Genomic DNA, 13,100 nt, shown 5'->3' with positions numbered 1-13,100 from the left:
CATGATCAAGTGAGGGAGGCGGTGTACTGGGAATTGTGCAAACGACTGTATTTTGAGCGTACAGACAAATGGTACAAGCATAAACCCGCAACAGCACTCGAAAACGAGAACCGCAAAATCCTATGGGACATGGGCATACAGACGGACAAACCCATCCAAGCAAGAAGACCAGATGTCGTAATAATTAACAAGAAAGAAAAATCCTGTCAAATCGTAGACTTTGCTGTCCCAGCTGACCACAGGGTGAGTATGAAAGAAAAGGAGAAACGAAGCAATTACACAGAGCTAGCCAGAGAGTTAAAAGGGATTTGGATGATGAAGAAAATCAAAATAGTACCGGTAATAGTAGGAGCACTAGGAACAATTCCGAAAAACTTCGAAAAAAGAATGTCAGAAATTGGAATCAGAGGAATAGCTGCAAAAATACAACGATTAACGATAGTGAAAACGGCTGAAATATTAAGGAAAACCATTGAATGCGGAAAATAATACAAGAAGACAATATAAGGAAGAAGCGTTACAGGGAATAAAGAACGCCAGAACTACATATCTACAAGTTCTACACCCACATCATACATTCCCCCATTGTCTCATTACCGTTCCTCCCAATAGAAAAGTGATACCAAAGAGCCGAGACGGGTCAAGAAGGATTGAAAGACCGAGAGGAGAGTGCGCTGGCCAGACCTCAGTTGGACAAGCGCAAAGAGAACTGGGACGTTGGGGAGGCTAAGTGCCACTCAAATTCCAGTATAAACTAATGGCTACTGCCAGCAAGAAATCAACGGTAAGAGGATGTTGCGATGATTCAAATCTATTTGCAAATGCTATCGAATAAGGTGGAGAGAGCTGGACGTCTGGGGATACTTTTGTCACTCAGTTTCCAGAGAACACCACAGGTTTCCAATCAGATCGTTTGTTGACTGTGTGAAGCTTCATGTGAGCCAATAATAATAACAATTATCTGGGACGTTGGTGAGGCTTATTGCCCCTCAAATTCCAGTGAAGACCAATAGCCGCTGCAAACGAGAAATCAATGGCAAACAGCTGCTGCGATAATGCAAATTTATTTGCAAATGATATCGAAAGACGTGGAGAGTACTGGAAACCTGAGGAGACTTCTTGTCACTCAGCGTCCAGGGAACACCACAGACTGTTTTCAAGGAGAGATCTTTGATGACCTGTGTGATAGCTCCTTATGAGCCAATAATGTTACAGCTTCTGTTACTTCTGACTTTATCCGAAGTATTGACCTTTAACTACTATTACTTTTGCAGGGAAATCATTTTCAAATGAGAAAAGATCTGTTTATATAATCGATTAAGTAAAGTATTATATCAAGAAAAAAATCTTAGCAATATTACGATTACACTTCGAATAATGATAAAATCTCAGTCGTTGTAGACGAAAAATTGCAGTTTTTTATTGTAAAAATGTATTTGCCGTCAAAAACATATTTTTATGCTTTCGTTCGGTTTTAATGTAGATTCAAGACAGCTTATTGCTATGATTTATATTAGCCGGTGAAAAATCTGTGCGATTCGCGTACATAATGGCGAGTCGAAGCGAAGTTAATTTCCATTTCGGAAACTCTTCTGAAAATAATGTGAACTAAAACCACAAATATGTCTATATGTTAACTCCGCTACCAAATATAAATACTCTCGAATTCGATTGATTTTACAAACTCGGATCGGGTTTTACACACTAGCATCCGAAATTATATTGTGTTTTGGCTTACAGAACAAAACAACGCGAGAGCTTTATTTCTGGTTCGCGAAAAATAAGTCAGCACAAAATTTAAATAATTGTATTGTATGCAAAAAACCAAATGCTTAGAATGACGTTGGTGCAAATAAAAAATGAAACAATATAAGACTGATTTTCATGACGGATATGAACACCTGAGATAAAAAAATATATATGATTTAAAGGTCGATTTATATGATTTTTACAAATAACTCATCCGCTTAACTCTAGAGCTAATCTCTGTTTTCGATTTTACACACACGTTCACTGCGGTTTATGTGAGTTGTAAGATGCTTGTTTGTTGGTTTGTTTTTATTTGTGTGTGTGGCTGGATGGCTCAACTCATAGATATCGAAATCGTACACGTTACTCTGATAAGAGAGGAAGGGGCGAGATAAATCTACAGCGTCATTAATGACCGCGATCGAATTTTAGTATCGGTACTGACTTGGGTCGAATGAAGAGAAGTCGAACTTGGTGAATAGAATTCTCATTTTTGTCACATCCAGATTGACCTATTTGGAAATGCCGAATAGTTCCTACATAAAAATCTATTTTCTGCCTAACTTTGCTCTCGGGGAGAGTCAAGTAAATAAAGGGTCATTTCAATCGTATAGCTGTCACATTTTATTCTTCAACAACAATTAAATAACTTATTTGACATGTGCACTATGGAGGCACTTCTATAGCATGAAAAAAATGAATCTACACATAAACTCACATCTTCTTATAACCCTGTATTTTCTAATCGATGTCCTCTAATGCATTCTTTTTTGAAGTTTATGATAAGCAATGTCAAACTTACGAGTCCAATAACTAGTCACGCTTATGACATATCGCTTATAAATCGTTTTGTCCATTCTCCCAATTTAATAACGTTTCTATGTTTGATGTAAAGGCAGTTTTACTTCAAATGCTATACGGATTCTTATTTTTTCTCTATGCAATGTGCAATAGTACAATTTGCCAAGGACCGTTAGATTGAAGTAGGTATTCGTGTAACGTAGTCGTTAATCTTTTTCAACTGTGTCGTTGAATATTAACACTCGAACCCACACGTTGTAACAGAGAGAGTCGTAAGAAAACAAAGAAAATGAAGAAATACGATTCGGCCTTTTTTTCAGTTTTATCAAAAGGCATTTATTATATATATTATTTCCAACAACGCATTGCATATTGTTTTCAAGGTTTCTTATTTCGCCATTTTATTCACAAAACTTTGTCTTCTCGACACGGGATTTAAAATGTCTAACGCTATCACGGGGTGATACTCCATCTCACGTTGGCACGCTTTTTTCTGTTCTTACCATGTGAGGCACTTTTCTCATTTTTCCTTCTCTTCCTCCGCTGGTATACGGCTGCTGCTGCTGCTGCTGCTAACACGAGTCAGTGTCGCTTTTACATTAAATAAACATTAACGCTGGCTGTAAAGCGTAAAGTAGAAAATTGATACAAATCAGAAGTAATCCACAAATCGGCCTTTTAATATCATAATATCATATTTGAAGTCAACCAATGCACCCCTCATTAAATTCAACATTTTTCGTCACCAGAGTTAATCTGGTTACCAATCGCCTTTGCAAACAGGCATTCGGATCTCTTAAACTTAGATCAGTAGAAGAGCAAGACTGATGGTAATTCTGGCTTCCTTGGCATTATACTTACTAACGATAATAGCTCGGGAGTTAATACATGAGTCGAATACTCTGAGCAAAATTAGCCGTCTAATCGTTATCGATGTAAACTATGGACATGTTTAACCCAATTCTAATCGATCCGATGTATTTCATTTACCGAAAATGTAATAAAATAATGTGAATTTTTGTTCACATATTTGCGTTGTTTTACTCGACTTGCTGATTCTTTAGTTTCTGCCAACCTCCATTATATTACACGATCTGTGTCTTTTTTTTGGTACAGAAATAAAACGACAAATATTCTAAAACCGCAAACAAAATTTTTCATTTATTGATTTTTGATATTATCTATTTCCAACAACCCACACAAAATCACTAATCCTTTTACAGATAGATGTAAATCTTTGGACTGTATCCGAATAATATATTTATATGGCTTCTTCTGTTCCACTTACGACCTTTCTATTCAATATCATTTTGAGCACATAAAGCAACCATAACATTAATAACTTTTTGAACTATCTGTTTAATCTTTTAGCTTTATGTTTAATGCTTTATATCTTTATTATTGGACAGTAGCTCTGTCTCTATCTCCTCTTTTCTTTCAGACAAGAGAGTGAGAGACTCAACAATTGAATCCGAAAAATTGTTTTTTACTGCCGCCTCTGCTACTCTTTCGCTCGACCTAAAAGAACCGGAAGAAACTGGAACGTGAGAAAACTCTCGGAAATGTCTTCTACATATGATTTCAATTGTCTAAACTGACGAATGTTTATGCATCAAACTAGATTATATGTGAAGTTTTAGAGAATGTTAGCCCCACCCGCAGCTCCCTTACTTAATCCGGATTCACTGCCATAAAACTATACGCATATTATTTAAGTTTCATGAAAATAGGATATATTTGAAGTTTTACGAAGACTATGCCACCATAGACCCCTTAGAATTGTACTTAGACATTCTATTGTCTTTTACGTAATAATATACTTTTTGATTTTATGTAGATTCTGTAATCGTTTTATATTTATAAAACATACAAGCATCACGCATATACACATGTTCAGTTTTATATTCATAAATTAAGCTGTACTTGTATAATAGTACGAAAAATACAAGTTATTCCACATAAAACTTTTGTGTTAAAAACCCCTGCAAATTTTACTTGCTTCTTTGCGAAATTGTTTTGGACCACTCGGATTTAATATCTTAATTTGAATCATTTTAAGTGATGATTGTGTATCAATGCAGACAGACGTGATATATTGATCACCAAGCTAATGTATAGCGTTGAATTCTGGAGCGAGCATTGCTTGTCAGTTGCTAAACTTGCATCCATGTCCAGCCAATACGTTGTCCACAAAAAAGTAGTTAAGCGCCTTCATATTTAAACTTAGATAAACGGCACTGCCAGCCACCTTGCATCTTAAATGGAAAACCAGATCAACAACCCAGACATAGAAATTAATTGTAACAACATAAAGGAAACAATGCATACTGCAGCAAACTCAGTACTCGAGTAAATGTCTACGAAGCACCATGGCTATTTTGGGGGTGGGGAACAATGAGAAGATCGGTACCCTAATGCAAGAAAAGAACAAACAGTGTGCTATCTACTAACTGCACTCCGAATCAGTCACAAAGAAAAATTTCGTTACCAAAATCCGCCGTATTGTCAAGTTCCGTGTCATGATGTACAACTGGATGAATGGAGAGGCTGCTGAAATACAGAGATTTGCTAATACTCATGACTCGAGATGTTTTTATGCTGAAATACAGAGATTTGCTAATACTCATGACTCAAGATGTTTTTATGAAGCTCTGAAAGCACTTTGTGAACCCCATGTCGCAGAAACGTTTCTTCTACTTAATGCGGATTGTTTCTCACCAACTGTAAACAAATCTCGGATAGATGCGCTGAATGCTTCAACTCTATATTCAACAGGTCGTCGTCTATCAACAATGAAGCTATATCACGTTCTCCTTATGTAGAGACCAACATAGGCCTTGATAACAATCCCTCAGATTCCGGATTAGAATAGGCCGTTAAACAGTTGCTTTGTGGAGAACTCCAGGGTATCATGAAGATTCAACAGAAATATACAAGGCGGATTGACCAACCATCATAATAAAGCTATTTGAACTTTTCGCGTCCTGTTGAGAGAAAGGCATACTGCGGCAGAAATTCAAGAATGCTTCTATCGTCTATTTATACACGCAAAAAGACAAAAGACAATGTTGTGACAATCACAGGGGTATCTCAGTTTTCTGTATTGCTGGAAAAATATTAGCGCGATTCCTACTCAATCGCCCGATAACGCATCTCGAGCGTGGTCATTTACTTGAGAGTCAATGTTGTTTTCCTATTCATACGATTTTTGCAGCCAGAGAATTTCAGGAAAAATTCCAAGAGCAGTACTGGGATTTTACCACTACATTTCTGGGTCTGATTAAAGCATTCGATACAGTAAACAGAAATGTCATCTGGAAAATGACGTCCAAGTTTAATTTTCTGGAACGCTTCATACTTATTGTACGTCATTTTCATGATGGTATTTTTGCCCATGTGCTTGATAGTGGTGAGGTATCATCTGACTTCTCAGTAAACAACGAAGTACAACATCACTTTCTCAGCCAGGCTCACAGATGTATTACTTGACTCGGATGCTGGTGTCAGCACCAAATATTTGACTAATGGTAAACTGTTCAATCTGGGACGTCTCGTCGTCGTTACAAAATTCAAGGCTGTCATCATTCATGATCTACTATTTGCAGACGACTGTTTTTAATGCTTGCTCAGTGAAAGATATGCAATACAATATGGACCACTTCTCAGAATCCATAGGGATAATTTTGACTAAAAATCAGTGTTAAGAAGACCGAAGTGATGTTTCAATCCTCCTCAGGAGAATAACACCCAACGCCAAAGATTCAGGTACGTGGTATTGACCTCAGTACTGTTTGCAGGTTCATCTATCTTGGCAGCACTCTATCCAACGTAGTCTACATTGATGATTGGATTAACAGCAAACTAGCCAAAGCAGTTCTGCTTTTGAAGAGCTACTCAATAACGTCTAGGACCGGAGAGGTATCTTTGGCGAAACCAAACTGCAAGTGTTTCGAGCTGTTGTTATCACTACATTGTTGTATGTCTGTGAGACTTGGACTATCTATGCCAGATATAGAAAAAATAAATCACTTTCACATGACCTATCTAAGAAAAATTATGAACACTAATTAACATGATACCTGACACTGATGTTTTGGAAAGGGTCAAACTACCATCTATCTTCACATTACTTTAGAATCTAGGTTCGTTGGACTTGACATGTTCCACCTACGTTAGATGAGCGCCTTTCAAAGCAGCTCCTGTATGGTGAACTTTCGAGTTGAAAAAGAGTGTAGGCGTTTAGAAAACGAAGCTTCAAAGACTATTTAAAAGTGTAACTAAAAGCCTTAAACATATGTTCCGAATCGTGAAACGTGGTAGCAAAGAACAGATGTGAGTGACGTGGTTCGATCAACAGAGGTTGATAAGAGGAAGAAGTGCATACTCTGAAAGTCAATGGCAGCGAGTATCTCAGCAACAATTACCATAGGTGCTCCACCTGGGGAGAGGACTTTCAAGCGCGCATTTGCATGACAAGTCGTCTGCGGACCCACTAAACTCAGTCAACTACATACTAGGGATGTTCGTGGTCTTCATCTACAATAATGGACGATCATCATCATCATCATCATCATCATCATCATCATCATCCGGTAATCAAGTTTCCAATTCTAAGCCTGTGAAAGTCTGGAGTCACTTGGTAGTTGCCATTACAACCAGGTCCATTCTGACTCGGGGTGGATGGAATAGAAAAAATGATCAATTCCGAACTACGTTTTTACATAAAAAATAATCTACACAAACCATATTTTATATAGAGTATAATTTGTTATACATTTCAAGATAGAAAAAAAAAACATAAACACTCATCAAAATAACTGAAAAAGGGTTGATTTATCGTAAAATAAATTAGCCAAATAAAACCTAGAAAAATCACATACGTGATTAAATGGATAACAATGCAAAATACGGGATCGGGATATGTTCTGCATTGTTATATTCAAATTGAACAGAATAATGTTTCGATTTTTGTAAAGAAAAGGTATTTTATGAGGATTTTATGATCGTTCTCAACGGGGAAATTAAATTTGGTGTCGAATTCTGTATTTAAATCCATTAGATGGAATTGACAGTATTCATTAATGGCGTTTTATATTTCGGAGAACTTTAAATTCCAACACTGAATAAGTTCAAATTTAACAAAAAAGAAAAGCAAATACTTTTCACATGCGTCCATTCAAGGGCGCTTTAACTATGAAAATGATTTTAAACTTAAGCATAACAGACGAATAAAAGTGTTAACACAAACTTAAGTATCATAAATAAAATACCATTTTAAACTAAAGCGTGAAAAACCTATGAAAATGCCAATTAATTATAAAATTATATTCATACGACAATTTTGTCATAATCTTAAGCGTTATAAACAACTTTGTTATTAGTCTTGCAATGTCACAGAACGACGAAGATGTCATTTTAAATTTAAATGTAAACGATGGAATTTTTTATTCTGTTTATTTTTACACCTAAACGTGATAGAAATGCTATTTCAAACTAAAGACTGGCGTAGGTAACGGGAATGCGATTCTAAACACAACCATCGCTAACATATGAAAATGCTATTCTAAATCTAAACGTTAGAGATCAATGAAAATATTATTATTAGGGCTGTGACAACAGAATATTCTTTTCATTGTTTTGACACTGGAGTATATATCCGTTTTTATCTTATGTTTTTACATATATTGATGTGGTTCCCAGTTGATTAGCTGAGTCTAAGTGTGTCGGATATATACTCGAAGGTCAAAAGAATGTAAAGAATATGTTGTTGTCACAGCCCTAGTTATTACTGTAAAGTGAAGCGTGATATACATACATCAATGCTATGTGTCAAACTGAGGAACAAGCTTTTTCTAAACTTAAGCTTTAACAGCCAATATCTATGTCATGTAAAACCATAACGCGAGAAATAAATGCAGATGTTTTGTTCAAAAGCAGTTTTATAAAACACGTGACTAACGGGATTCCTTATGAAACGTGAAGACGCATTTAAAATAAGATGCGATAATATTTGTAGACATTTCTTGATGATATTTGTTTCATAATGAGAAATTGCTTATCAAGGTCAAAAGTAAGTCGAGGATAGATATTAATAATGAAAAATTATTTGAGAGTTTTGGATATGATAAACGGAACGTTCTAAGTTCGGTATATATGCGGATAATTTGTGACAAGTATTTGTTTGTATTAGATTTTAAAAGTAAGTCAAATTATGTTTTTTTTTCTTCTATTAAGCAAAAAGTTTGTAAGCAATTTCATCTCATTTACTGGTTGGATCTTCATGAAAGTTTTACATTTTATAGTTTTCTGTTTGAAAATGACAATTGTCCCAGTATGAATTGTGCAAATGAATGGGATTTTCCAAGATTCCATATTTTTATTACTTTTACTATTTCGAAATGTGTGGGTATATGTAAGGCACTCCTTTTTATTACTATTCTGAAATAGATAGACATCTTGGCACCTCAAACTTCATTCCACTTGAAAACACTGGTCTGTTAGTGCTGTGGTAGGATCCATCTAATTAGCATACGTGGAGTGTCTACCATATAAATATGGTTGGTACAGTAAATGCGGTAGAGAGCAAACAAGGAACCCAACGAGAGGCTCAGAGAGACAACGAGATCGAGAATCGATGACTACCCAGCTGACACCTTCTCCAGGGACGGTCTTCCCATGACACTATCAATGGACTCAATGTAAATATTTTATATACTTTCTTGCTCTCAATATATCTGTTCTATTTTACTTTTGTGCTGTAGTTATTTATTTCCATGTGTTTAGTCGAGTTTCAACAGTTAGGTAGCCTATTCCTGAGTAACTTGAATAGACAAACAAGCTGGAGCGTAGAAATACCTAGTAGTGAAACCAGGCGCATGGTAGAACTTATCAAATCAGTTATCCAGTAGAAAGAAAACTGATATTAAAACTGAGGGAGGAAGGTCTCCTCAGTCATGATCGACAACTTTCCTAGAGCAAATTTTTCGGTTTGCAAACCTAAATTGCTTAAGGAGTGGACAGGCTTTGCTTATTGCTGGCTTTCACACTCCTTCTTTGTCTATTAGCGAGGCACAGAGGTGCAACAATAGGGACCCAACGGAACCACCTAATACTTGACCTTGTTTTCTGACTAGGGCATTGAACGCCGTTCCCCTGTCTCCAACGTCTTTTTTGTTTCTTTTTCTCATAAACTGAGTAAACTAAGCTTGCTTGCATGCTGAGTGTGCACACTTGCCTGGTCTGGGCTGGTCTTGTCTAAGAGGTTGAGGGTACCTGATTGACAGTTTGTCTGGCTGCTGTTTTTGACTGACAGTACAGAAGCCTTAACTTTTGTAGCTCTTAGAGCGGTGCTATATCATGAGTTGGTAATATCCGGATAGTTGTAGTGCCATGTCGTGCATAGAAAGGGACCCTGCTGCTATCTCTGATGGGCTTTCACATGCCTACAACTTCCTGGACAGGGCATGCCCAATGAACCTGTTGTGTGTGCACACTTGACGTCAAAACTGGCTCACGTTGTACGACTCTCTTCCAATCTGAACTTAAACAAAATATAATGAAATAAAATGGCAACCCCAATAAATACCACGATTAAACCAGATAACTACCCAAACAAAATCAATTCGCCTCCTTCCTTGAGGCTCGCATTCACAAATATCCGTGGGCTTAGACATAATCTAGATGATGTAGAGTCTTCCTCTTCGTAAACTACTCTCCTCAATCTTCTCTTTCTACTTTAACATGACAAGAAATCTCCCTCTTTGCCGTAAAGACCCGGATAGATATATACACGGGCTTGAAGTCTATATTCGAAGCACTCTCCCCTTAACTAGAGACCGATGTCTGGAATCGGATGGCCAGGCTTTATGTGCTTTCGAATCGCCTTTTATCACTGCGCTAGTTATATTTTTTTTTCTTGCGTTCTTCCTCAAGTCAGGACTGTACTCTTATCGACCATGTCTCTGATAGTATAGATGCAGCACTCTCCTTAGATAGTAATGCTCAAATACATGTGTTAATGTCCAGCATAAGAATTGACTTGTCTTCTCAGGTTACAAAGATGCAGCGTCTATTTAGCTTATTTCCTCACAGTCATGTTTCCAACCCGCTTTCAACATAGTGACCACCAGCAAAATTCCCTCCTAGACCTATTCCTTACCACAATACCTAAGGATTGTGTAACTAATGCCCACAGTCTATTCGGAAAATCAGACCACCTAGTGGTATCAGTAGACATCGCACTCAAATCCTAACCCCATGGTAAGGAGTCATTGCTGAAAACGACAACGACTGGGAAGCCATCAGAAAACATATCGGAGATGCCCTATGGCTCAATATCTTCTTTCGTCCTGCTGAACTGTGTGTCAAGGAGACATCTGAATGATGCAAAGCGGCCATTGAAGCACATTTTCACGCATAGAAGTATTATTGTGCAGCTGCCATTGCACAAAGACAACATGTAATGCACCGGCTATTACGTCATAAGTCAAATGCCAATAAGCAACAATTTACAGATGCTAGAAATCATTGTAAATCATTGTAATAACCATAGCCAAAACAAAATCTGCTGAAATAACAAGGGAACGCATAGACTCGCATCTACCACTAGTCTCTCCCTTTTGGATATGGGTCCAAAAAGGTTTTTTTAATCAAATGTCCAACTTTGTCAACTACGCTCCAAACCCTGTCCCATCACCGCCCTGTTGCATGCATGCCCCTCTTTTACAAGTATTTTAATGGAATGTGTCCTGATGAACTCATCGCATTTGAACACCTAGACTTTTGAATTCTCTTCCTCTACGTGTTTCCCAAACTGTACTGACATGCAGAAGTTCAAATGCAACGTAAACCAACATCTTAATCTTAATCTTTTATAGGCATGATCCCAATTACAACGCCCTTACGTTCAAGTGGCATTATACCTTCGTTGGGGCAAAGGTGAGTAAAACAAAATAGTGACATGTGGTTTAGGTTTCATAGATCAAATGCCTCATGGAAATTCCGCGTGTCATAGGAACATACAAAAACAAACAAAAGGAAATTTCTTGGTTTTGCTATGAATGTTATACAAGGAGAAATCAATGGTCGGAAATTGACAGAAAACTTTTCATTTGCAATACTGATGGAGAAGAGAGTCTGGCAATGTCTCTTGAGTCATTAAAGATCATCCTCGCTAGATTTCGAAGTTGGTATTTTTATCCGGTCAAGGCATAAAAGAGCGGCACCCCTTAAGATAATGGAGCTGTACTTACTGTTTGAACTATTACGACAGGATTGCATCCGACGCTGGATACGTTTTGAAACGTAGAAAACTGAAATCATTTTCTCATCAATCTCAACAGAAGTTTCGGCGTATGTTTACCATTTTGAAATCAGCGATCAAAATATTATTACATACTAAATCATCACTGAGAGATGAACGGACGAAGCCTCGTTGAAGAGATGCGAGGATGAATCTAGGAAAGAAGAAAGAAAAATAAATTATTTTTAATCATGTTAAATGCAACGCTGTAAAATAATTTCATAAAAATGTCCCCATATTATTCCCACTTGGCTGCTCACTCGTTAAAAGCAAAAAAAAGTCTTAGTTATTTATAAAATAATGCGATGGCATAAAATGATCGATAGGTTACACGAAATGATATAAAATATTACAACTTGGAAACATGTCGACTGTATTACAGCGTAACACCGGCGCTCCTCAGTTCAGCTCAGTTAAACAATTTTCAGTCCATAGATGAGTAATTATTGAGGGATTCAAAAAGTTGTGCGCTTTAAAGGTAAAGTGATTCTGACAATTAGAAAATACACGGGATCATCTTTGATCAACGGATCTATAGTGAAATGGATATCAACGTGGACTTCTGAACCGAGCGTGCTAAGTTTGAATCTATCTGATTCCACTATCATCCATGCATGCTGATAACTTTCAGCTTGTCTTTTCAATAAATTTTACTAGAAATAAATGAGAGAAGACTAATCCCAGCACAGAATCGAAAATACATTAAATCATAGATTTCTAAAAGTTTTGAGTTAAAGAAATGACAAAATTTAATCCTCGCTCTTTGGGCAAATACTGTTACCAGGGGCCGGGAAAAATTCGTATTCCATGTCGTAACGTGAATAAAAACGTACCCTAGGGACACCGTATCCCGGGGATCTAATATATATATACATACATATATATATATATATATATATATATATATATATATAAGGTATATTTATATATATCTATAATATAAAGCTGAACGTCTATATGTGTATATGTGTCTGGTCATGAATAGGCTCCTATATGGTTGACTATTTTAAAAACACTGATTACATATAATGATAGAAGATGTATCGAGGATCAGGAATGGGTATGTTTGATCTGACAGAACGGTGGTTCATTAAAATTGTGGGGTCTGCGTTCGTGCCTGGCCCCCATAGTATGAAAATAAAAGATTAAAAAAAAAACGTTTACAAAGGTTTTTGATATAGATGTACATAAGAATACTTTGATAAGTATGTTTTAACTTAAATAGGGATGGTATAATAAAATTGTGGGG

Source organism: Euprymna scolopes, chromosome 38 (assembly GCF_053919585.1).
Source record: "Euprymna scolopes isolate OS-2025 chromosome 38, ASM5391958v1, whole genome shotgun sequence".
In the NCBI taxonomy this organism is placed as follows: domain Eukaryota; kingdom Metazoa; phylum Mollusca; class Cephalopoda; order Sepiida; family Sepiolidae; genus Euprymna; species Euprymna scolopes.
This window is presented reverse-complemented; position numbering follows the sequence as displayed.